The sequence below is a fragment of the Pieris brassicae genome, chromosome 8 (assembly GCF_905147105.1).
Source record: "Pieris brassicae chromosome 8, ilPieBrab1.1, whole genome shotgun sequence".
In the NCBI taxonomy this organism is placed as follows: Eukaryota; Metazoa; Arthropoda; class Insecta; order Lepidoptera; family Pieridae; genus Pieris; species Pieris brassicae.
Window position 1 is genome coordinate 20,591,160 of NC_059672.1, and position 27,824 is coordinate 20,618,983.

Genomic DNA, 27,824 nt, shown 5'->3' on the forward strand with positions numbered 1-27,824 from the left:
ATTTGGTACTAATTGTAGCGGTAAAAGAACTGAATGACCACCAAAATTTAAGCTTTAGTATTAAACAAACAGATGCCATAATTTTCAATATATGTCTAGATGATGAAATTTCGTCTTTGTCCATTGTTTAGCTAGTGTATGCCTATAACTTTCAGTTTAGGGAGGGTGTCAAAGGAATGGACAGAGAAACGCTCCCCTAGTACTCCCATTAGTATTGCATGAATTTGTTTTGTTTGTGATTGAGTACCTACGCGCGTAAAGAGTAACGTAATGTTTTTATACAAAAATTAAGTAGATAATTCTTTAAAGTGCCATAGGTTATGTAACGATTGTATTTCTATTAGCTTAATCAAAAAAGGTTATCTATAATATAATACGTTTTTATGATACACACTTAAGCAACAGACACTTTAACGAAATAGGAACCTACTGACCGGTGACAGACTTACCCGTTTAACTTTACTGCAATATATTTAAGATATATAAAAATCACCTTTAAACGAATGGGGACTGGCGAGCTCAAATCACCAATGATTAATTAATCGCAAATTAAAATTTGTAGCTTAAACCCAACGTTCCTGGGTCTCATAATTTTTAAAGGACGATTCAGATTAAGGCCGTTAAAGTATTTTAAAGTTATTACACTAATTATATAATGTTTTGTTTATAAAATCTACTCGGAGAGTTACGTTAATAAGTATTGTATATTAGCAAAAGTTCAGACTAGTTCGAAAGCCGTTGAATGAATTTCTATTAATTTTTTTTAAGTTTTCTGTAAAGTTAACTTTGCGAATAATACAGAGGCACTATTTCTACCGGACACTTATGTGCTAACTTTGTTTAAACTTAATATTGTTAAGTCGTTCATTACGGGAACAACTTGTAGTAGAAACTAAACGTAAGGGGTTCACCACATTTGACAGCAATTTACAGATAATCAAAGGAAAACGTCACAGGAACTAAATAATTATAATTGCAGGTGGTTACATGTTCTATCTATCGTGTTTATTGCGTTGTGTGTTCACACATACGTTCACGACATTCAACACAGACCGTGTTCCAATATTATCAAACTCAGCAAGTTTGCTTTCAAGTCAAATATCAATTCACGAAAGTATTTTATTTTTATTTTATAAATTATACATGGAGAAAATTTTAGGGATAATCTCGCTCGTAAAAACCTGTTCAATTGAGTATTACATAAATGCTATAACAAAACGTGCTGAACATATCTCTTACTAATTTCAAAGAAAAACGTGTAAACACGGTCACCCTACTGTCGGCCATTCCATTCATTTCCCCCGTTCTCCCTATCCACCCTCGCATCGGCTTCGGGCTTACACGCAATCGGCACAGTGTTGCCACTTTAAGGCCTTTCTCGCTAGATTTAGTAAATTTTAATGTTAGGTAGGCATTTTTTGCAAATATTTTGGTATATTATATTTTTTTGATAGATTTGTCAAACTTCCAGTATAAACAAGAAGCAATAACGAAAGTCACTTTTAGTTGATGTAATTGCTAATAATTCATTTAAGGCAGTTTTTTCCACTTCCACTATGTGGAACCAGCTGCCCACTGAGGTATTACAAACCAATTCGACTTAAGGTACTCAAGAAAAGAGCGTAGCAATTCTCGAAAGGCCGGCAACGCACTTTCGAGCCTTTTGGTAGTGTGAGTGTCCATGGGCGGCGGTATCACTTAACATCAGAGCAGCCTCTTGCCCGTTTTTATGTAAAAGAGTGACAAATCACACTAAATGCTGAATTTTAAGTAAAGGTACCAACGTAGCTCAATTCATCTTGGTCATGGATATTATATGTATTTATATCTGTATATTAATTTTTACTCTTTCTTTCTTTGTTTGAGTTTTTATTAAATTATTATTTTTTTATTTATACAAATGTCTAGGGATTTGTAGAGTCTAGAAATGAATTTTCTGTATCCTAGGGAATTTTGACAACAAATCTAAGGTCTTAATTTTACGAAAGCTGGCAACATTGAATCGGCAATTTTGAATTTCAGTTCGTTGTCGTCCGCTTGACGTGATGTATGTGTCGCAAACGGGGTAGTAATCCTTCGATCTTTTCAAACTAGTGCAATTTCGTAATTTGTGTTCACATTTCTCATGTTTTTTAATTAGTTTTGAATAAGTAAATATATAAGTTTTTTATATATTTTAGTTTAGTGAATTTCTTGTCGAGTTGGCGCGTTTAGAAAACTTACGTAAGTAACTGCAATGCGATATTATGTTTATTAGATATTTTGGGTTTATTGAAGTGGTAATGAGGTTCTAATTTAACTTATTTAGATTTAGGAATAACTTGTATATTTCTTCAGGAGCAATTTTTTTGTTGTATCTTACTTTTACAAATTTAAATTATTAAAATTGTTGCCTATAAGATAGCAAACCCATTTATCGCTTCCGTAACTCTAACTTCATTATACCGTGTAAAATTTATGCAAGATATTTAAGTAAGAATTAATATCTGTATTTTTAATATATATTTTTTTACTTTTAATTTGTTCGACTAAAGTTGCCAATAATGCCAATTGAAGGTTTGATTATTATAACGTAGGTATATAAAGCTTCTTGTAACATTGTAAAGAAATTGAATTCGTAAGCGTGCTCTTGACTAGATTCCTATTCTAGTTCTGATAACTCTTAACATGATTAACCTGGATAAAGGCAAAGGTTTTTGAATTTTGTAACATTGTCGCCTACATACAGTGTTACCATGCAAATTAATTAGAAATCATTATTACGTTTCTATACCTGTGCCTATTTACTATTAATTACAAAGGTCCTTCGTTCATTAAAGGTAGTATGTATACATGTACTGTAAGTATGTACATTGTATTGTAAACGAGTTGGATAGCTTTACGCTGATTAAATACGCACAAAGCTTGTGAACTAGACTGTAACGGTTCGTTTTCATGTCGACAAGCTTTGTATTGTGGGCCTTCGAGTTCAGACCCGGTAGAATTCGAAAGTGTCCCTAAGGCCTCAGAATGCGGCAGAATGGACACCCAAAGTAATTTTATGGGTACGGCCTAACTCTGCGTATTTCAAAACGTATACTACTTCAGACTAGTAGCTACTAGAGAATTTATATAGTTTAAATGGTTTAATACATAATATGACTGCAGGTTTTCATATTCGAACGTTATATGCACTATAAGTAATACAGGCTGACATAGGTAACACATTAGCCTTATCGCGGATCCTGGAACCGAACGAATCTCTGCATCAGGCTATCATCACAATTGCCATTGATTTTTTGTGATAATTAAATGGTAAACTTAGGTTCGATTTTTTAGTTTGATATAACAAAGAAGGATGTTTTTCCGTACGATTCACAGTTCAAAAGCTAGTAGGTAATATAACTCATAATAATTTTATTGTATTTACTTTTTTGACAAAGTTATTTTCTGTAGAGAGTTGTCTATTGCGTGTGCTTTGATCACTTGGGAGCATTTTCTCTCTACCCATCGTTTCGAATCAGTGAATCTCGAAGAATCGAACCAAAAGGCCCACGCTATAATCGTTTGCGTTACCCACTGAGTCACGGAGGGCAGTACGTTCATACAATTCCATTTTTAACACCAAGTAATGAAGATAAAACTTAATAATTCATCTGGTTAAGAAGCGTACTGTGAATAATAAACGAGTTTTCTTTTAAATCATTGTTTTCCTTCCGTATTTTCTTTCTCGGGAAGTTTTCATTTGTCTATAGTAATAATTTAAGATTATAAATTATGGAAAAACAATGCTCATTTATTGAACGCTATGGTAATATAATGATATAAAACGTGATTAGGAGGGCACCAACTATCGGGCGGCCTTAACGCTATAAAACTAGGTCTACGTCTACGCGACAATACAGATCAATTGTATATAATAAATCAATTCAAGTATCGATAGTAAATTCACGAATCACGTTCATCAGTGATTACTTGGACAATTACTATGAGCATAGATTTAGGAGTGAGTTCCATGCAACTGACATGGAGAGGATGATAAAATGTAAATCATACTAAGTAATTATATTGTGTGTGCGGTTTCTTTGCGTCAAAGTCTTGTGTCCGCTTTGCTTTAACATGTCAAGCATTTCAGAGAAAGATCTCTAGCAAACTTGATGTGGTTTTATTTTTATTCACACTCTAAACAAAACTCATTTCCCAGACGTATACGAAAGACGAGAAACTTTGTTCAATTCTATTTTCTCTAGCGAATGAGATGCATATATAACATTTGTTTTCTATACATTTTATAGCCTTAATCTCAAATAGATGTAGTACAGTTTAATATATTTTGAATATGTATATATTTTAATTGATTTATAGTTGTTAAGGTTTTATTGTTTTTATAAAGTCCGGCAACGAACTTACGAGCCTTCTGGCAACAAGGTGAACTTCCTGCCCGTATCTATGTATAGTTATTAATCAGTTTTTAGCTATTTAAATACACTTATAATAATGATTAATCCAGTAATCTGTGTCGTGAAGGTTTTTTTCGTATATACAATCATTCAAAACAGTTACAGAGGCGAGGAGGTTGAATTCAATTAGCCTTTGCCGATTCAAAGCTTGTACAAAGTTTTTGATTTAACAATAAAATGTTATTTGAACATTGATCAATTAGTACGTAGACATTTGATTGTGACCGAAGGGTCGAAACCAGACACCAATTAAACGTTTACACGTGGATGCAGTAGACCAGAAAACTATGGCGCATTCCATTATTTTTCATAAAATTTTCATGTCATGGTTTAAAAAATATATTTCGATACAAATCATTTCGGTGTATATTCACGTGATTTTTCGGAAAGTTGTGATATTAACTAGTCTTTACATATAAAGTTGTTTTTTGTTGTAATTTATCTTTTAAAGTACGTTTCATTTAAGTTATTAACAGCTATTAAATTCAAATTCATTTCATCATAGGTAACAAAATGTACACTTATGAACGTCAAAAATAGAAATGTATATAAATTGCAGTTCTCAAATCAAGGGAACGGAAGAGAAGAACTGGCAATAAACTCTCCGCCACTCTTTTTAATCGCCAAGTTTTTGTTTTACACAACGTTTGTATGGAGCTGCAACCATTACACCATGTTCCACATAACATCTTAAGTAATAATAATAAATTAATTAAAAACAAAGATTTGTCCTCTATCAGCAGGAGGCATGGTGAAATAGGAGCACGCACTTACATTCTCGTTGGAACATCACGCAAATACGAAGTAAAAATAACTAATCACCACATATACGAATTAAAGTACGACCGTTCACCACAAGTAGCACCCGTTCACGAGTATGGCGCATGGTCAGCCATTAGGTAGATAGTTTCAAGCTTTATTATTTTGACGTTTTAAGAAATTGCTACATATTACAACATGGACCTGTGGGATTTGGTGTGACTACATCGGTCAATAGATGCACTAATTTTGATGGAGATTAGCGATACTAGATCTGGTGACAGAGGTCTTGTATTTTCTTTATTATTTATTTGAGACCTTACTGATCATTTTAATGAGATGCCATACGTATTCTAAGATGTCTTCCAACTTTGTTAATATGAGAAGACGAGAAAACTTTTCTCAATTCTTGCGAAAATCTAATTAAATTTGCAAATGATCTTGTCATGAACATGACGTATACAATCTTATGACATATCTTAAAACAGATATACGAGTATGGATTATTAACTTATTTTTGCCCGTGTCATAGTGTCACCATTAAAATATTTTTTTTTATAATTGTTAACTTTGTTATTCAATTATTTATTTTCATTTTAATGTATTGACACAAACGATATTTTCAATTTTCTTGCATTTGTGGCTGATTATTCCTACTTAGAAACTTAATGGGGTTTAGTTCGTTGTGAATCAAAAATTTCTGGATGTTTGTGATTGAGTGAGTCTATGAAAGGCTATACAATACCTTCATCATGTGTTTTTAAAATAGCTATTGATAAGCGTTTACATAGTTTTTATAGTATTAGCTGGTATAGTGACAGACCAAGATACTTGGTCACGTAGGGTGGTTATTGATGTTAAGGGCTGTTGAAGGGGCGCTGTTTTCTTTGAAACCGTTTACTAACGACTCCCCGACACTGCCAATTACTAAAGTCAATCGCTTCTGATTGCATTAGCCACTCAGATATTCTTAGGTTTGTTTAAACGAATGAATTGAAATCAAATTTATTTATGTACATTTTAGTTCAAATTCTATAATTTCACATTTAACTGAGAAGAATATTTGAACTTAAATTGAACCGATGTTGTATGTGTTTTTAAGTCGGTTTTGGTTGACATGGTGCTTGTCACGTTATCTTTAATAGAGTTTAAATTAAATTCAAATATTAAAGGAGTAGGCTCATAATAGAAAATAACTATTAACATTGTCAAGTGCCAAAGTTAATAGTTATTTTCTATTTATTTTTTAAAGGTCACATCAGGTATAATGCTATATGTACAGTATGTTTTACAAGATATATTTTCTAAAATACATGACAATTATGGTAAACATAAATGTTACATAATAAAAGTAATTAAAATATTAACTTTCCCATTTTATTAGGATGGATAGGATTTTATAGGTTCATTTTATGCGGATTAGGTATCACATAGGCACATAACAATGCTATCTTTTCAATTGATCAGCTCACTACCTAGTATATTAAGCTCTGGATAAGTACCACTGCCCACAAACTTTTTACAAGGCCCTCATACAACCAATCTTGACATAACCCTGGGGCTGTGCAAGCTTTTCCAACATCGAAAGCTGGTGATGCTAGCCGTATAGGAAGTAGGTAATCCGCAAAAACAGTAGTAGATACAGGGAAGGGTTAAATAAACGTACAAATAAACATGCTAAGAATCTGTTAACTCCAGGAGATGTTGAAATTCGCCTAAAAAGATGGCAACTAGACCTAGACCAGAGAAACTAACATAAAATAAAAGTCCAGTTTCTACCAACTGGAATCGCACCCAACCCAAATAAACATCAAAAAATATCTGATTATGGCGATTGCCTATGGACGAGAACACAAAATGGTGGTAAATAAATAATAGTCTTGGTGAATTTATAAACTAGGGGTTATCCATTCGTAAGATTCTACGGTCAGGTTAGTTACTTATTCAACCAATCAGAGCGCACAAGCCGTTTGGTTATCGTTCACTTATTATTTTACGCGTCAATGTTTTGTAAAACTGACGGCGCCACTATCAATGTTTTGTAAAACTGATGGCGCCACTATCAATGTTTTGTAAAACAACGTGCAACGGGCGATTAGTCGAACGATCGTACGATGTGTCACTCGATCCCCACTACATAACCAATATAATGCAGCGCGTGCTCCCAACTCAGGCACACACTTCGCTTCCGACCGCCGACCCGTGCGGACGTCTGCTCCAGTGCTCTCTCCGTGTGAGTCATCAGTGCTGTAGTGCCATCTCGCTCGCTCCGAGTGAGTCATCGCCGCTTGCCGTTGTACAGTGCGCACGCGCTGTCCGACCGCTGCCTTGCTGCTTGCTGCCTGCTGCCCTCTCATTGGTCAGCCCGATCGCTGCCTTGCTGCCTGCCGCCCTCTCATTGGTCGCTTCGCGTCTTCGGTGTTTGGACATCGGGTTGAAGGCTGCATTTTATGAACGCGGGTTTACCTGCGGCCCTCAGATAGCCACCTAACGGTGCCAAACGGTTATCTGTGGGTTAACGCCTTGTGCGGGAGTGTTTTTGTCCGGGGTGCATACACCGTGCCTTTTTCAAGGCGCGTAACAGCCCCTCCGCTTCCTCCAAGTCCTGTGCACGGCCGGGCCTCCTAGTAGGCACGTATTGGGGAGTAGGTACGCCAACTACTCTCTAGCAACCGGCTAAACACAGGTCCACTGTTGGACGGGTCCTGTCACATCCGTAGGGGCTCTTATACCCAATCTCCTACGGGCTGGTTAGGTCGGTGACAAACCACACCTCCGCTATCACCAGCGGAGACACACCACATTGTAGGGCAAAATCACTAGCTTAGGTACTCACCTCACTTAGGCAAACTAGGTACACACACCCGTCGTCAACCTGTTGGCTTCCCGCCTTCAGAATGGCGTCCGGGGATCCACCCCCTGACATAAGAAGAATTCTGCTCTTTCTCCAAGAGCGCTTCCCCGACGCATTGCGGGCTTTTAACGAGTCCGTAACCGCGGATTCACCGCGTTCGCCGTCGCCATCGCCGCGTAAGGCGAAGAAAAATGCCTCCGGGAAGGCATCTCGACCCGTTACCCGATCTCGCTCGCGCTCGCGCTCACCACTCCCTGAAGTGGGAAGCGCCAGCGATGAGGAGACGGGACAAAATTCACGCCCCTCTTCGGTCATGTCGACCCAATCCGCTCCGGCGGTAACAGATGACGAAGCCGCATTAATCTCATCTTCCGAAAGCGACGGCTTTCAAACCGTCGGTCGGAAGAAAAAGCGTTCGGCCAACGGCGGTCCCCCCGCCAAAAGGCCCACTCAAGCCGCCAACCCTCCGAAGAGGGATCTTAGTTCCCTATTATCGGGAAAACCTGCGCCCCCCGCCCCCGCGGACCGCATTAAAACCCCCCCGCCCGTATACGTTAGGGACAAGGGTGCCTGGCCGGCCCTTTCCAAAATTCTCGACACAAAGTCGATAAATTACAAGGCCCGAACGCTCAGGGATAACCTTTGCGTTCAGGTCTTTTCATCCGACCACCATAGATTTTTAACTTCATACCTTCGCTCTGAAGGTATCGGTGGCCACACCTTCCCCCTACCCGAGGAGCGCGTCCTAAGGGTAGTCATTAAGGGCATCCCAAAGGAAATAGACTCCGGGATAGTCCAATCGGACCTTGTCGAGCAGGGATACCCCGTAAGGGATGTATTCCGCATGCTCAAGAGAACAACTAAAGAAGAGTACGACATGGTACTCGTTGTCCTCGATCCCACCCCGAGTGGGAAAAAGATATTTAGCCTGAGAGAGTGTTGCAAGCTCTCGGGGCTGAGGGTTGAAACCCCCCTCAAACATTCCTTCACACGACAGTGTCACCGCTGTCAACTCTACGGGCATGCGGCCCGTAACTGTTTCGCTAGGGCACGGTGCGTAAAGTGCCTAGGCGACCACGGCACGGCGGACTGCAAAAGAACGCTTCCGTGCGCTGAGCCACCGGCGTGCGTGCTTTGCGGGCAACAGGGCCACCCAGCGAATTATCGCGGGTGCCCTCGTGCCCCCAAGGCGCATAAGCCGGCGTCTGGGCGCACGGCGGGGCGCGATGCGGTCCGTCGTGGCGCGGGAGCAAAGCCCACGTACGTGCCGGCCCCACCTCCTAGGAATAGTGCCTGGACCAAGCCCCCCGTTACGGAGGGCCCTCCCCAGCTCACGTCAGAGGCCTTCCCGCCTCTGCCAACAAAATCGGCAGCCGTAAAGCCTTCCCAGGCGCCGGCGCCGACCCCCGTCATAACGGAGAGGCCCACACGCAAGGTGAGCCCTCCGGCTAAAGCCCTCAGCCACACGGCGGAGGCCGCCGCGGAATCAGAAAAGGTCCGCGACGCCTTAAATCTCGCGTTTGGTATCGTAGACGCGCTAGACATCGACGCTCTTGTCGCCTTCTCCGAGGCTTTCAAATCCGCCAACAACGCGGAAGACAAGAAGCAACTCGTAATCGAGCACGTCCAGCTCCTTAAGTCCGTGCGACAATTTGCAGACTCCACCACACCGCAATAGCTACGACCACGTCTAGGATCAAGGCTCGATCACTGTCCGTGGTGACTTTCAATGCAAACGGTTTCAAGCCGCAGGCAGATTTGGTTCGAGATTTCCTCGTTCGCCACCAAATAGATATTTTCCTAGTACAGGAATCTTTCCTCAAGCCCAGCGTTCGCGCTCCCAGATTCGCAAATTACAACGTAGTGCGAAACGACCGACCTACGGCGAAAGGCGGTACGCTCATTTATTATAGACGAGCGCTTCACTGCTCGCCGTTAGACCCGCCCTCCCTTACCAACATAGAGTGCTCTGTGTTGCGCGTAGCCATGACCGGCCATCAGCCGATTATTATCGCGTCGGTGTACCTCCCTCCCGCCAAGGTCATACTAGAGAGCGATCTCAGAACCCTGTTTGCGATGGGCCCCTCGGTCTTATTAGTCGGGGATCTCAATAGCAAACACGGGGACTGGAATAGTTCAAAACAAAACCCTAATGGGTTAGCCCTCAATAGGCTTATAGACGTGCTCAATTTCAACGTCATTGCCCCCATACAACCGACTCGCCGTGGCATAACAGGCAACGGCCTTCTCTCAACGGACGTCATAGACGTAGCGGTTTTACGTAACGTGGCACTACAGCCGCGAAGCGTAGAGACGTTACACGAGTTAGACTCGGACCACTTCCCGGTTCACTTTGAATTCGGCCCTCCTAACACTCGAGAGAAGAGGTTCAAGTCCATTGTCGACTGGCAGAAGTTAGACGAGGCCCTCAAGCCCGCCGACACCTCTGCCCTCCCAAATGTCCCCGACAATTTAGTCTCGTCCGCTCACGCGTTAGACGCGATCTCCTCGGTCACTAATCACATTCAGACCAAGGTCGCCGAGTCGTCCCGGAAGGTCCCAGATGAGTTCGCTCAACGCTGGGAGCTTCCCCCGGACGCGAGGCGTCTATTGACCGAGAAGAACGCGGCGACTCGCGCCTTCGCCAGAGCACCGACCGACGAAAACCGCAGAGCACTCCGCGCCTCGCAGCGCCGAGTCAAAGAGCGCATGCGGGAAATTAGAAACGAACGCTGGGACCGTCTTACCAGCGAATTGTCACCTTCGCACACGGCCTATTGGTCTCTCGCGCGTTCCCTTAAAACCGACACGGTGGCGTCCATGCCCCCTCTCAAGCGTCCAAATCTGCCTGACGCATTCGATGACGACGAAAAAGCCGAGTGCTTAGCCGTCAACCTAGTGGAGCAGTGCACCCCGTATCTCGATCATAGCGACCCGGCGCACGTCGAACACGTGAACCGCGAGGTCGAACGCATCGTAGCACTGCCCCTCCCTCCCGAGCCGCTCCCTCCTACGTCGATCGCCGAGGTCAAAACTCTAATAAAGAGTTCACTGCCTCGTAAATCTCCAGGTCTCGACGCCATCTCGAACAAGGTCCTCCGGTGCCTCCCGCCCCATCTCATATGCCTACTAGTGTCCATTTTCAATTGCCTCCTTGAAAACTGCACCTTCCCGGCGCAGTGGAAAGAGGCCATTGTCATTGGTATTCACAAACCAGGCAAACCCCGTAACAACACCACCAGTTACCGCCCTATCAGCCTTCTCAATACGCTTAGCAAGCTTTACGAGAAGGTACTTAAAAAGCGCCTCCTAGACTTTGCCCTAGATAAGGGGCTCATTCCCGATGAGCAGTTTGGCTTCAGGCCGGCCCACTCGTGCGTTCATCAAGTCCATCGAATCACGGAGCACATCCTCTCCGGGATGAACAGCTCCCTGAAACCGAGAGCCACGGGTGCGCTCTTCTTCGACATAGCGAAAGCTTTCGACAAGGTCTGGCACAACGGCTTGGTTTACAAGCTCTACCACCTTAATGTGCCACTAAGACTCGTGCGTATCGTACACGACTTCTTGTCCGACCGCTCAATGCGCTATCGCGTAGAAGGAACGTTATCGTCTCCTCGCCCCATCATGGCCGGAGTCCCTCAGGGCTCGGTCCTCTCGCCCCTTCTGTTCACGCTGTATACCGGCGACATCCCTAGGGCTCCCAATGTGGAGCTAGCCCTCTATGCCGATGACACCGCTCTCTATACCACCCATAAAGATAGAGGTGTCATTGTGGACAGACTCCAGACCGCTACCACGTCGTTAGGCGAATGGTTTCGGAAATGGGGCTTCCAAATAAATCCCGAGAAAAGCGTAGCAGTTCTCTTTGCCAGGGGCAACCCCGGTGCTATCGCTAGGGATAAATTTCACCTCAAGACAGAGGTAACCCTATACGGGCAAGCCATTCCATGGCAAAAGTCCGTTAAATATCTAGGAGTCACGCTCGATAGCGGCATGTCTTTCCGAAAGCACATAGCCGCCGTTCGCAAGAAGGCACATTTTGTCCTCTCTCGCCTTCATTTCCTCCTAAATAAAAGGAGTCAAATGTCTCTAAGACACAAGGTCACCCTGTACAAGGCCTGCATCCGACCGTGCATGACATACGCTAGCGTAGTCTTTGCGCATTGTGCCCCCTCCTATATACACCGACTACAGGTGCTTCAGTCGCGATTCATGAGAATCGCGACCGGTGCGCCCTTCTATGTGAGAAACGTCGATCTCCACCATGACCTGGAGCTCCCTACCATAGCCCAATGGATGAAGTTGGCGTCCACACGCCACTTTGACAAGGCTAAACACCATCCCAATCCGCTGGTGCGTAATAGCATCAACTATTACCCCTTCCCGACAAAAAAGGCTCGTAGGAGGCCCCGACACATACTAACGGATCCGGACGATCCAATTACTGTAGCAAACAATAAATTAAATGCCGCCCGCGCGGCCAATAATAAAAATAGCCAATCACAGTTTAGGGTAAAAAACCGCCTTCACCGGGGAAGGCGAGGACCTTTACTTCGCACTTCGCTCACTACAGTGAGCTTCCGTCCTGCCCTTCAGGCGATTGACCGCCCCGCGACGGCCCAAGCCGAGGTTCGAGTCTCACAGGAGACGCCCTTGCGCTAGCCGCGGGATAAAACGCCATTCTGGCCGAGCTACGCTCGCCAAAACAGCCCGGGCTGAGCTGTAAAGGCCCTTAAGGCCAACAGCGAGATTCCATTCTAAAAAAAAAAAAAAAAAAAAAAACAACTCAGGCAATCGTTCATCGACCATTGCCCGGTGCACACGTTACGTAATTACCGAGTAGCCTTTGAAATATTTACCTATTGAATTTGTTTATTAAAATCGTATTGAATTAAGAGACTGAAATTAGAATTGGAATAAATCAAGTGATTGGGAGAAAACTTTGTGTTTGTTATCTTAACAATGTCGGGGCCTGACGCTACATATACAATTATGTATCTAATACATGCGATATATGGTAATGTTTATATTAAAATCAGAATCAGGAAAACAAAATATGAACCAAAAATTATCATAATAAGTATATTAATACTTATCATATATACATTTTCTTTAGTTTTTTTTCTGAATCTCAATCCTAAGGACAAACTAAAGTATACAATTATGGAATTTTCTTGTGCGAAATGACGACTTGCTTATAAGTGTACATATGTAAAGAATTACGAATGGTCCATGCCTCAGGATACACATAATTTTAAATTTAAATAATTATAAGTTTATAATAATAATACATAGCTTCAATCCCTTTAAAAAGTGTTTTCTTATTGTGTTAAAGCTATGTTAACAAAAGACAATATAATAAACTTGTTGCATTTTATATCGCAGAACATCAATATAATAATAATAAAATTTATGCGTGATATTGGCTCGATTAGCAAGGGTAGATAACTCACCCTAATCTATTCGGCCACACGTCAAACTGTGCCACGATAAAAGTAAGTGAATATATATTATAATCTTAAACTTTTTTATAATAGATCTCGGTTACCAGCTCTTGGATCTAGTTATTATATGTTTAGGTTTAATTACAATCCTATATATACATATAGCATTTATTATCTAAATACAAATATTCTCCTTGTTTTCAAAAATTATGGAAAGCATTATAAACGGCCTGCTTCTGAAGTATCTAGAGGACCACCACCTGATAAGCTGCAATTTAGTCCAAGGGGGAGGCGCTGGCGGTACGTTTGGACATAGCCAAAGCCTTCGATTGGGTGTGGTACAGAGCACTGCTCTCGAAGCTTCCAGCCTATGGGCTCCCCGAGAAATTATGCAACTGGATGGAATGTCATAGACGGAGCAAGTTCCGATCTTAGACCCGTGAATTCTGGGGTCTCACAAGGCTCTATCCTATCCCCGAACGTGTTTATTCTGCATATCAATATGTTGCAACCTAGCAACATTCATTGTTATGCGGACGACAGCACTGGGAATACTCTTTTCACTGGCCTTGCAGGTATTTCGCAGGCAGTTGACGATGAGTATCGGAACAAAGTTGTGCCTGAAGTCGAAACTCTTCTACGTGGAGTCTCGGACTGGGGTAGACTAAACTTAGTCCAATTTAATCCCAAAAAGACACAAGTTTGCGCGTTTTCCGCTAATGAATCACCCTATGACACTCCTCTCTTCGATGACACTTTTCTTAAAGCCTCAGCTGGTATCGGGAAACTGGGCGTTGACATATCGTTCAATTTCGCGAATGACGTTCAGTTTCGCGATCATTTGGAAGGAAAGTACTAATAATAAGTTAGCCTATAAGAAGGTGTGCTCAGCTAGGCGATACGGTACTTCACCTTCAGGTGGAGGCCTCACCTCTGGGCGGAAGCTCCCCAATACCAGCTCCTTCAGCTTGATAGTAATCAACGAAGAGCGATTCCGATCCCTTGGCGTTGCTTAGAGATGTGGAATCTCTCTGCATCTTCTATCGCATTTACCATGGAGAGTGTTCAGAGGAGTTGCTCGGACTAATACCTGCAGCTAAGTTCCATCATCAGACGTCAGGGCAGAATACAAAATACCATCCGTATCACCTTGACGTCTGTTGTTCCACAACTGAAGGTTTCACAAGGAAATTGCTGCCGCGCACCACCACTATTTGGAATCAGCTGTCCGCTGAAGTATTTCCGAAACAATACGGCTTAGGGTCCTCCAAGAAAAAATCGCACGAATTTTTAAAAGGCTGGCAGAGCGCTTGCGACCCTTCTGGCAGTGCGAGTGTCCATGAGGCGGCGGTATCACTTAACACCAGATGAGCCTCGTGCCTCCTGCTATATATATATATATTTAGCAAAGCAACTAGATAAATATAGGTTTTAATTTGTTCGATTACTTATAATTTTATTTGGTTTCCTCGTTTTAAAACGACTGAAATACGAATACGAACGAGATTATGTATAAAATACTATGTTATATGTTTATAAATAAGATGCATTGGTTAAAATCTATAGTAAGTGTTCAGTCTAAAAAGAAAATAAATCATTATATTTCTGATTTTGTGTTGCTTATAAAAAAACTTTTTGGTTTAAATCAAACACAGATTACAGGGCAAAAACTATCTCTCCCTTCCACGGCTTTTTGAAGTCAGTTAAAATAGAGATACAAATTGCTGAATCAAGGCAAGTGATACAAGATGAAACTTCGCATTTTACGACTTATAATAAATTGAATAGCCCCTTAATTTAGGATGAATCAATATTTTGCCCCTTCGCCTCCGACTTGACGCAATACCTATGTGTGTGTGTGTGTGTGTGTAAATGCAATGGGGTGACTAAAAATTGCATTAGTTGGTGTAGGTCACTGTACTATCGATTAGAAATTGCACTTTTCGTCGTTAATATATTTTCTAAATTTATCTATAAAGGTACATTATATACTTAATAGGACCTGTCTGCAGTAGGTAGTAATTTAGTAAATAAACTTAAAACTGACCACAAATAAACAACTTATGTGGATGTTTATTTTATTATATAATATATTTTTCAGTTTTTTAGACGAGACGAATAGTACATACCGTTGTTGTATGAACTTCAGATACATAAACCCAGCGTTTAACCAATGTCTTATTTTTCTTGGTTTGTATATAATTTTTTTTAAACACTTTTGAAGAACGTTGCATGTGCGTAAATTTATAGAAAACATTTCATTGGCAATGATTATAATAATCATAATTTCATATATAGGCATATATTAATAGTATATATGTTTCAGTAGATATAGAAGCCTCTGAAAACATCATAATGAAACTAATTTGAAGGTTACGGAACTTCATCGGTAATATTTATAATTTTGCATGTAACACGTTTTCCGTTTTCTTAATAGAGAGGTTCAATTAAAAATGAAACATTTTATTATAATAGGTCGCTCTGAATGAGTGGAATTAACGCTTTAAGCCAGCTTTCAATTATGCATTATTAAAATTTTGTGATATTCTCGGTTTTTTTTTTGAAAAAAGAGGCTAAACGGTTTTGTACGGTAAAAAGGATTTTGCGCTTTGTTTATAAGGGTAAGTGACAAAGGCTTTTATGTTTTGACACGCGACAACTTTGTTTGCCGTCGTCACCCTTCCGTCGGGTCCTCTTATACAATTAATATTATATGTACCTAGTAACAATAAGCTTTTGACTTCTCAAAACTAATTTATATCTAAATCAAATGGCGTCACAACCTCTCAGCTCTTAACCCTTTCGATACATAAGTAAGTACTTACTATACAAGTAGGTATTTAGTTAAGGCTAATTATCTAATCTATTAATAAATGTTGGCCTAGTGGCTTCAATGTGCGTCTCTAATCCTTGAGGTAGTAGGTTTGATCCCCGGCTGTTCACCAATCTATGAGCGCATTTGATATTCGCTTGAACGGTGTTGGGGGAAACCGGCGAGCCTTAGACACAAAAAGTCGATGGCATGTGTCTGGCATAGGCTGATTACCTACTTGCCTATTAGACAAATGATCATTAATAAGAACCATAAATCTGAGGCCCAGACCTAAAAAAAGTTTGTTGCGCCATTGATTGATTTATCATCTAAAGAACGATGTAATTTAGCTATGAAATGTTGAGATTTGAGAAATCAATGAAACTATACAATAATAAAATGAATATAACTTCTTAGTGTGTCATTGAATCATTATTAAACTTGGATAAATAAAGTTAACTCTCAACAACTCCTAAGTGTCGTACCGTAAGTTATATGTCGCCTTATCAATGACTATTAAAGATGGTTTTTTTTTCAATTTATTGAGCGTTAATTATTCGTTGATGAGCTTATCATTCACCTGTTATTACCTACGGCTTCGCATTAAACAAGCTGCCCCCAAAATTTCGTAATAAAATCACCCCTGGGCTGGCCCTTGCAGACGGCTGTAGGGCTGTCGCGTGACGAATGCATTTTACAAATAACTAATTTTTTATTTGTGGGGTAGATAATGGATAGGAAATTGAGTTTTTGTTGAGATTGCTCGCTGTTGTTTATATATAAGTATCGCTAAAATACATATTATATTTGTGAACACATTTTAGACTATTTTTTTACTCTTTGTCAAAACATACGCCCCACGGTTAAGTTCATAAGGGGCTGCCATTATTAATTTAATTAATAAGAAACAAACAATTTAGTTGACAATACATAAATAGTCCAGAAAATACATAGCAGTGATTTAAATTAATTTATATATATAAAAACTTACATTAAAAATAGCAGCTAGATACAAATACAGAATACTAGTAATATGGCAATACATTCGTGATTTATCAGTGAATCTTCCTTAATAACAAACAAATTTCAAACTTCGTCATAGAACCTACATCTTCTGCAAACTCCCTGGCTATCGTACACGTCCAAGTCAGCAGCAAACTGTAATACCAAGGGTTGAAACTAAGTGTATTTTTGATATATTACAAACGGGTAGGTTTATTTATTTGACAGCGTTTAACCATATTTAGATTAAGTAGCATAGTTTTTAGTCAATATATAGTGTGGTCACCTTTGTACCGGATTAGGAGAGAAATATCCAGCCGTAATATTTACGTAAACTGACCAGTTATAAAAAAAATATCTATATTAAAAAATATTAACCATTCCACCAAATGCATTTAAATAATGAATTTAGTGGTGGCCCTAATAACGGCGTCTGTGTAATTTCCGTGTTCCCTAACAGTAAGGGTTGCAGACTTACTTCATTATGTACAAGAGGCGAGCCCTAGCGTCAATATGCGAAATGTGCGATCTTAGATTGAGGCTTAATTTGTATAGTAAAATTAACACACTTAACACATTTTTTCTCTTCGTAGTGTTTAAAATTTAATTTTAATTCATGCCATATTTAGTTGGTCTGCCTTTGTGGCCGATGATGCTGGGGCTGGTGATGACCAGGTTTTAGATGGGATTTTCTGCAAAGGTGCACCTATGGACTATCTATGTGCCCATTTAACATTCGCTCGAACGGTGAAGGAAAACATCGTGAGGAAACCGGCTTGCCTTAGACTCAAAAAGTCGACGGCGTGTCAGGCACAGAAGGCTGATCACCTGCTTGCCTATTAGATTAACAAATTATCATGAAAGAGATACAAAAATCTGAGGCCCGGACCGAAGAAGGATGTGTCGTAATTTTTTTATTTTTCTGCAAAGGTTTTTTCGTTTAGCTAAACGCCTCTTTTTATTTGTGATTCAACTTTCGCCCATATTTATTAAAAATTGAGGTTACCTGGAAAACGTCCTCCTAATCTTTTGAGTTTCCTAATTCTCTTATTATTTTAATGCAACGCAGTGGTAACAAAATATTTATATATATGTATATGTGTAGATTTATTCATCATACACATATACGATCAATAAAAAAACTGGAGAACACATCAATGTTTATGACTATTCGTCAAAATGGCGCTTTTATTACAGATTTGCTCCCCTACAAATGTGAAAATATAAGTATTTATTGCTTAATGAATTCTTTTTTATACATCAGCGTGACAGACCGTAAATAATACGCCATTTACCATAATGGTGCCTGCTCGAAAATTTATAGCAATACGCCGTGTATTGTTTTATGTGAAATTCTACTAGGCGTCTCATTGTAGGACTTTTATAATCATGCAGAGTGTAAGACTGTATGACCTTGTGTGAAAATATGATAAACTAAAATAATAAACTCCAACTGGCCTTAGAGATTAGCCTTTAGTCCACGCCGACCGCCGCCATTTTTCATCACGATATTTGTTTTCACTGTGTTAATTGCTTTTACTACATGAAATAAAAACCTATTCAAATGATTCCTAAAAAAACTGAATATGAACACAAGTCCCTGATTAGGTTCACTTTGATTTATTAGTAACGAATATCGTTTTGTACGGCACAAGTGTACAACACACACACACACGTGCACTGTAATATTTCTCCTGTATAAGGCTATATAGAATTATTATTATAAAATATATTTATGATTTACTCCGTAGCAGTGTTGGCCTAGTGGCTTCAGCGTGCCACTCTCATCCCTGAGGTAGTAGGTTCGATGACACAGTCGAGCCAACCAATGTCTTTCTGTCCGAACGGTAAAACAAAACATACTGAGGAAACCGGCTTGCCTTAGACCTAACAAGACAGCGTGTGTCAAGCACAGCAGGATCACCTACTTGCCTACTACATTGATAAATGACTATCGTAGGTACAGAAATCTGAGTACCAGACCTAAAAAGGTTGTAGCGCCACTTTTTTTTAATGACTGCGTAACGGAAGTATAACAATTATAATCTTTGATGTTTTAGTATGATGTGTTAACTCCGGACCGGACCTCCAAAAAATACAGCTTTGCTTATCTGTAATAGGCTATATGAGGAGGCAAAGGGTGTGAGCTTGACCCTATCGTTCGTGAATCAACCATTTATTTTAAATGTCCCCAACAGGAATACACAAAATTACCACAAAATAACCGAGATATGATTTAAGTTATTCGCGTTTTAATTAAGTTTCGTGTGTAATTTAGGAGGAATTCAGACAAAGTTCTTATATGAGCTTAACAACTAGACTTTATTAACATGAGTTAAAGCAAACAAGGTACCAATAAATTATCTCTGATGTTACATTAACCTTAATAAAATACATATTTTTGTTCTTCTATTAAACTGTATGTTATGACCCCAGAGCTGGTCTTTTCCTCGCTCAACGAATATCGCAATACATGTGTATACGTTACCATGAAAGATACATACACATCCACGGAGACCAAACTGTTTAAATTAATTTTTAATTATTATTACTGTGTAGGTTAAGAAAACTGTGAATATTTGTGTGTTGGAAATAAATATGATAAATTTAAAAAAAAAATGTAAACACAATAATTATGATTAACAGCAATTTGTAAGTCGGTTAAAATAAACACCCCCGAATTGAATTTTCCTTGAATATGAATAATTGAATAGGAAAATGTCTAAGTTTGGAAATGTAATTACGCGGAAAATAATTATTTAAATTGCTTTTTCAAAATAAACCGAATCAAAGCGTGACATTTTGATGAATTGAATTTCATTGTAAAGAATTTGGTTTGGATATTCGTAATTAAAATAAAGATATTTAAAGAAAACACTTTTTTACCCAATTGAAGCTATGTATTATTATAAACTTATAATTATTTTACATAATTTTAAATTTCTCCCGACGTTCGCGTGCTTTACAGTCTGCGTGGTCACGGTGACTGAAGACAAGAGGTGTTGAATGTCAAAAAGTATCACAGCTATAGAGAAAGTTGTATTATCTGTATTTATGTCCCCGGAGTTGATATCGACTAATAATTATAAGTTTATAATAATACATAGCTTCAATCCGCTAAAAAGTGTTTTCTTTAAATGTGTAAAAGCTATGTTAATAAAAGACAATACTATAAAGATATTTGTTTGTTTCTACCTATTGCGAATTTATTTATTTATTAAAGTTTACCACATCATACATAGTACTAAATCTACTGCATATTTTACAAAATCTTCCATCTAAAATGTATGACAATTGATTATTTCAATATCGAATAAAATTGTGCTCTAAATTCCTAACCTAACTACAATAATGTTAATATAAAGGGATTTATCAACATTTCATGCAAGCGGGCTTTTGTTGTTTCGAGAAGCATTCGACTGAATTTCTTAAAACATTATTCATTTACCGGAAATTATGTAACAAACTACGGTGCGTGAGGCTTACATGTTTTAATCAACGAAGTTAACAACACCTATATTGAACCCCCGAAATTGACACGCGATGCCCGCACTTGACCTTTAATATTACAAAAATTACCTTTCCAGCAATAGAGTCGTGTACCACACAATATAATTTTTGTTTAAGGTCAGCAAGCGACAGAGTGTGCGTTCCAGGATTAAGAAACTAGACGTGAACCTGACGAATCCCCTCCCTTACCCTCGTTAGATGTATCAACAAGTATCGATGACGCATGTCAGGCACAGAAGGCACAGAAAAATTAAAAAAAAAAACAGATGCTAAAAGATTGCAGCCAACATATTCAGGGCATGGGGCCCTTTTTAGTTGTAGACTGGATTTATTGTGATGCAGTGATAATAATATTGTCATTATTAAATAGTATATTAAATAGTATTGTCATTTGATAACATAGCTTTTACACATTTAAAGAAAACACCGTCGATACAAACTCCGGGGAAATAAATACAGATAATACAACTTTCTCTACAGCTGTGATACTTTTTGACATTCAACACCTTTTGTCTTCAGTCACCGTGACCACGCATGCAAAGCACGCGAAACGTCGGGAAAAATTTACAATTATGTAAAATAATTATAAGTTTATAACGATGCATGGCTTGAATCCGATAAAAAAGTGTTTTCTTTAAATGCAGTGATAAAATAAGAATTGACTATTATGATATTACTCATAATGTAAATGTAACTTCTATTCTACCTTTTAAGACAAATTTGCAAGCCATTATGTGTGGCAGAATATGCGAACTTTAGATTGTACCACCACATTTCTATACCATATTATTTAGTTCTTTTTGCAAATAAATTATTATTATTATTATAACTCTGTCGTTTGTCCCAAGACGCTGTTAATGTGGTTACAAATGAATGAATAATCCAGGTATGAGCCGAAAAGCAGCAACTTATCTTATTAAAAATGGAGGGTGTTTAATGTAAAACTCGGGTTGAACTTGTTAATTATTATTTACAGTTAGAAACTTTTTTACGTTATTACCCTTACATCGCTGAAAATTTGTTAATGCTAATCCGGTCGTGTTTTTCTTAAGGGAGAGAAATTCGTTGCACTCTTCCGGAAGTCCAAGTTACCTCAGGCTCATGGAAATCTCTTCAGAATCACTTAAAATTGGAACCAGGAGGCGCCTTTTGTTATCTGTACCTAGCAATGCTAGTAATAATATTAATACAATTTTATTGTCTTTGGTTACCATAGCTTTTACACATTGAAAGAATACAACTCAATCAACTCACGGTGTCCTCTATTTCTGCAAAAAACCCTAATAGAGGACACCGTGAGTCATTTCTGCAAAAACCCGTCATCTTTTAGTCGATACCAACTCCGGGGAAATAAATACAGATAACACAACTTTCTCTACAGCTGTGATGCTTTTGACATTCAACACCTTTTGTCTTCAGTCACCGTGACCACGCATGCAAAGCACGCGAAACGTCGGGAAAAATTTACAATTATGTAAAATAATTATAAGTTTATAACGATGCATGGCTTGAATCCGATAAAAAAGTGTTTTCTTTAAATGCAGTGATAAAATAAGAATTGACTATTATGATATTACTCATAATGTAAATGTAACTTCTATTCTACCTTTTAAGACAAATTTGCAAGCCATTATGTGTGGCAGAATATGCGAACTTTAGATTGTACCACCACATTTCTATACCATATTATTTAGTTCTTTTTGCAAATAAATTATTATTATTATTATAACTCTGTCGTTTGTCCCAAGACGCTGTTAATGTGGTTACAAATGAATGAATAATCCAGGTATGAGCCGAAAAGCAGCAACTTATCTTATTAAAAATGGAGGGTGTTTAATGTAAAACTCGGGTTGAACTTGTTAATTATTATTTACAGTTAGAAACTTTTTTACGTTATTACCCTTACATCGCTGAAAATTTGTTAATGCTAATCCGGTCGTGTTTTTCTTAAGGGAGAGAAATTCGTTGCACTCTTCCGGAAGTCCAAGTTACCTCAGGCTCATGGAAATCTCTTCAGAATCACTTAAAATTGGAACCAGGAGGCGCCTTTTGTTATCTGTACCTAGCAATGCTAGTAATAATATTAATACAATTTTATTGTCTTTGGTTACCATAGCTTTTACACATTGAAAGAATACAACTCAATCAACTCACGGTGTCCTCTATTTCTGCAAAAAACCCTAATAGAGGACACCGTGAGTCATTTCTGCAAAAACCCGTCATCTTTTAGTCGATACCAACTCCGGGGAAATAAATACAGATAACACAACTTTCTCTACAGCTGTGATGCTTTTGACATTCAACACCTTTTGTCTTCAGTCACCGTGACCACGCATGCAAAGCACGCGAAACGTCGGGAAAAATTTACAATTATGTAAAATAATTATAAGTTTATAACGATGCATGGCTTGAATCCGATAAAAAAGTGTTTTCTTTAAATGCAGTGATAAAATAAGAATTGACTATTATGATATTACTCATAATGTAAATGTAACTTCTATTCTACCTTTTAAGACAAATTTGCAAGCCATTATGTGTGGCAGAATATGCGAACTTTAGATTGTACCACCACATTTCTATACCATATTATTTAGTTCTTTTTGCAAATAAATTATTATTATTATTATAACTCTGTCGTTTGTCCCAAGACGCTGTTAATGTGGTTACAAATGAATGAATAATCCAGGTATGAGCCGAAAAGCAGCAACTTATCTTATTAAAAATGGAGGGTGTTTAATGTAAAACTCGGGTTGAACTTGTTAATTATTATTTACAGTTAGAAACTTTTTTACGTTATTACCCTTACATCGCTGAAAATTTGTTAATGCTAATCCGGTCGTGTTTTTCTTAAGGGAGAGAAATTCGTTGCACTCTTCCGGAAGTCCAAGTTACCTCAGGCTCATGGAAATCTCTTCAGAATCACTTAAAATTGGAACCAGGAGGCGCCTTTTGTTATCTGTACCTAGCAATGCTAGTAATAATATTAATACAATTTTATTGTCTTTGGTTACCATAGCTTTTACACATTGAAAGAATACAACTCAATCAACTCACGGTGTCCTCTATTTCTGCAAAAAACCCTAATAGAGGACACCGTGAGTCATTTCTGCAAAAACCCGTCATCTTTTAGTCGATACCAACTCCGGGGAAATAAATACAGATAACACAACTTTCTCTACAGCTGTGATGCTTTTGACATTCAACACCTTTTGTCTTCAGTCACCGCGACCACGCAGGCTGTTAAGCACGCGAAACGTAGGAAAAATTTAAATTTAATATTATACAAAATAATTATAAGTTTATAATAATACAAATAGCTTTAATCCCGTTACAAAATTTTTTTTCTTTTAATACAATTTTGTCATGGAACTTTCCGTGTATTTGGAAATCCTTACAAGACTTAATGAAGCCGCCTTTTACTTTATTAATTTTGAAAGTATATACTATACTAAAAGCTTGTAGTAAATATTCTTCTGGTTTTTGGCATAAATTATTAACAAATTAAAAAATTGTAGTTCACCGGCATGTTTTTAACTATATTCTTATTTGCATTTACTCACATTGTACATAAAATTTAGACAATAAAAAAATATTTTTGCTCAGTTGTTAAAGTACTTCTACACTACACTACATAATACTTTTTAATTTTAAAGCCGACCGGTTTCATACTTTTTAAAACCCTATGGCAGCATTACTATCTAATAAAACTATCTTGTAGACGCCATAATAATATTTGGAAATTACAATATAAATACTTATAACATCCTTCCTACATATGACTTTTAAATGTCACATTCGTGCGTTGTTAAATATTTTGTTTTATGTCTGTTTTAGTAATAGTATATATAATATACTTTTATATATTTCTATAGGGCCGACTTGATAGAATTCCTAGTGATAATTAATAGTATCGTGTCTTCAAAACCATGCCACGTCCTCATTAATAATAATATGTCTATATTAATAGAATGGACAGGACACATTATGAGAGGAAACAAAGATAAATGGACGATAAAAGCGCCAGAATGGCTTCCTTCCTACAAAAGAAAACAAGGAAGACAAATAAAAAGATGGGTAGGTGATATAAGTAGAACAGCTGGTCCTATGTGGCTACGTAATGCAGACACCGAGAGCGGTGGAGGCTGTAAGAGGAGGCCTATGTCCGAGGACAAGCTGTAAAATAGAAATTAATCGGCTTGGCGATTAGTTTATAGTAATACATGTTTATATACTAGAGTCTAGGATAAGTATTTTACAGCAATAAAGGCTATTATTATTATTATATTATATCTATGTTATAAGTATAGTTTTCTATTAATGATATAAGATGTTGATAGAATCGAAAATTATGGTTTATTAACCAACTGATGAACGGGGCTTTAGTCTAATTAAAATCTATTCGATCACTTGTACTGCTTCAAGCTCTATTGCTAAGCTGTTGTGAGCAGGTCAATGACATGAGAATCAGCTGTTTGCAGCCTAATGATAAAACTTTAAACCTATTAGGTACCTATTTTCCTATTGGTAATTAAAATATAATATTGCGTGACTAATTTATAACAAAACAATTCTTATGACATAAATAATTTTTGCCCAACAGCTTTATTGCCAATAACTAAGATTAACTATTTCTATATACCAATGGGGATACAACCTTTTAGTTCTAGTCGTCAGATTTCTATATCTATTCCGTGATCAACTTTCTATGCCTGATACACTCCGATAACTTAATTGAGTCTAAGGCGTGCGGGTTTCCTCACGATAATTTTCCTTTACTGTACAAGCGAGTTTTAAACGCGCACATATACAGAAAGTCCATTGATACATAGGCGAGGATCGAACCAACGACCCAATGGATGACGGGCGCACGTTGAAACCAAAACGTAAGAATAATATATAATCTACATAATTATGATTTTTACCTTTTTATGTCTTAGATCGACTGAATGTTATAACAATATATATTATATACTTAATATTAGTAACACACATCGTATTTCAGAATCTAGCTGGAACAGTTATATGTCAATGTATGAACTCGTTTTTTTAATTTGTATAGCAATATGTGCGTGGACCATGGTATAAAATGGTTACAGCTCCTTACAAACATAGTGTGAAACAAAAAACTTGGTGATTATAAAGAGTGGCGGAGAGTTTATTGCCAGTTCTTCTCTTTCATTCTACGCCCTTGATTTGAGAACTAGCAGTAAATGTAAAATTAGAAGCATTTATTATGTATTTATTTGTATGACGTTAATACGTGTACATTGTGTTACCTATATGACTTTGACTTTGTTACGAAGAGTTGAGATATATAACATTCTGGGTAACCGCTTCCTGCAATGACTGTTTAAAACAATCACCAATAATACAAATAACTGCAACGACTTTGACTTGAAGCCTTGTTGTAAAAAAAATATACGATTTCAAAACAATTGGTGACTTTTATCAGTGTAATACTCGAAACAGATCTAATCTAAGCGTGCGTGTAATCTAAGATCTAATCATCAGTCTTCAGAAGATAAACCACGGAAGTGGTTTATCATATGGGTGGAAACCCATATGGAAATTGTATTAGTTTTTACAATAAACTCCCATGCGTAATTAGAGAATTAACACTGAATAAATTAAAAACTCGTTAAACGTGAATTAATGAATAAATCTTTTAATGAATTTGACTATAATGTAAATGATGGCTGCTGTGCTTTAAAAAAAAATCAGGAGCGGAGAGTTTCTTGCCCTCTTTACGCCCTTGACTTACGCGAACTGGTAGTAAATGAAAATTTAGAATCAATTTAACATCTTTTCGATTGACGTTCATAAGTGTACTTCGTAAGCTATATGAATAAAGTAATTTGAGTTATCTTACCTAACACCATGAGTGCGTTCACCGACTACGTTTAAAAAAAAAACAGACTGTTTAAAATTCTGAGACACCGGCATTGCAGCTGCCATCCGTAACAATATTTTAATTGCAGAATATCAGGAACATCAGTCTGTATTAGATTGAATCGGTCTTCTTATCGTCGGCTTACTGAAGTGTCCAAGGCGTGGTATGTAGCCCAGGACTGACAGCTGTCATAAGCACGGCTACGCGATACTGCAACCGAACCTAAGGAGGCTACGCGAAAAAATCTTCAGGCGCAATAAAATGCTATAACCTTCAATGAGATTTACTTAGTCGATGATGTCACGTGAGATAATCATGGAACTCTTATTAACTTACCGATAGAAGATGATTTTAAATTTTGGTTTTACCCTAATTAGTTTACTTTTGATACCTATAATAAGACATTTGAATTTTGTTATGGTTAATTATTTTACCATATCTAATTAAATTAAATAAGGGTTTAATATGTAGGAGGCACTTATATAAAGCATAAAGAATATAATCTGTATTTATGTTTAAGATATATGAAGTAAATACGGTAAAATTTCATAAGAATAATTAAATTTTAACAAAGGATGATAAATAGTCAGATTTAAAGGTTTGACACTTGGAAATGTATAAAACGTAATTTGAGCCCAAGAGATCATTTATCATTTCTACTAGCTATTTATCATATTTAATCATTTCAGGTATTTTATTACTCACGTATAGTACAAAAGATGTTATATCGAGTGTACTTACGTATTATACAAGAATTTTGTGGGCACATAAATAAATAGAAATAAGTCGGTGGCGCTACAACCTTAGATCTAGGCCTCATATTTCTGTAATGTAATCATTTGTCAAGATTTGTCAAGGTTGGTCTAAGGCAAGCCGGTTTTCTCACGATGTTTTCCTTCAGAGATCGAGCGAGTGTTAAATGTGCTCTTAGAAAGACAGTCTATTGGTGCATATTACTCGACGTCATATAAGTAATTAGAACTTATAGTTTTAGAATTAGATTAAAGAGATAATATGTATGATTGCGCTTCCACAACTGTGAATAATAGCCATAAACACAAAACCATCTCCATAAGCGTACTTCAGCCTAAAATGGATTTTGGATGCGTCC

At 38.0% G+C, this 27,824-nt stretch overlaps 1 protein-coding gene across 2 annotated transcripts in view; it reads left to right on the forward strand.

Moving 5' to 3' along the window:
* The first annotated feature begins 2,047 nt into the window (after window positions 1-2,047).
* The window catches only part of LOC123713809, a 149,128-nt gene continuing 123,351 nt past the window's right edge, over window positions 2,048-27,824 (forward strand). For both annotated transcript variants that reach the window (XM_045667676.1, XM_045667677.1), the window contains exon 1: window positions 2,048-2,223. The gene's annotated coding sequence lies outside the window, so the exon portion shown is untranslated. The remainder of the gene's footprint in view (window positions 2,224-27,824) is intronic.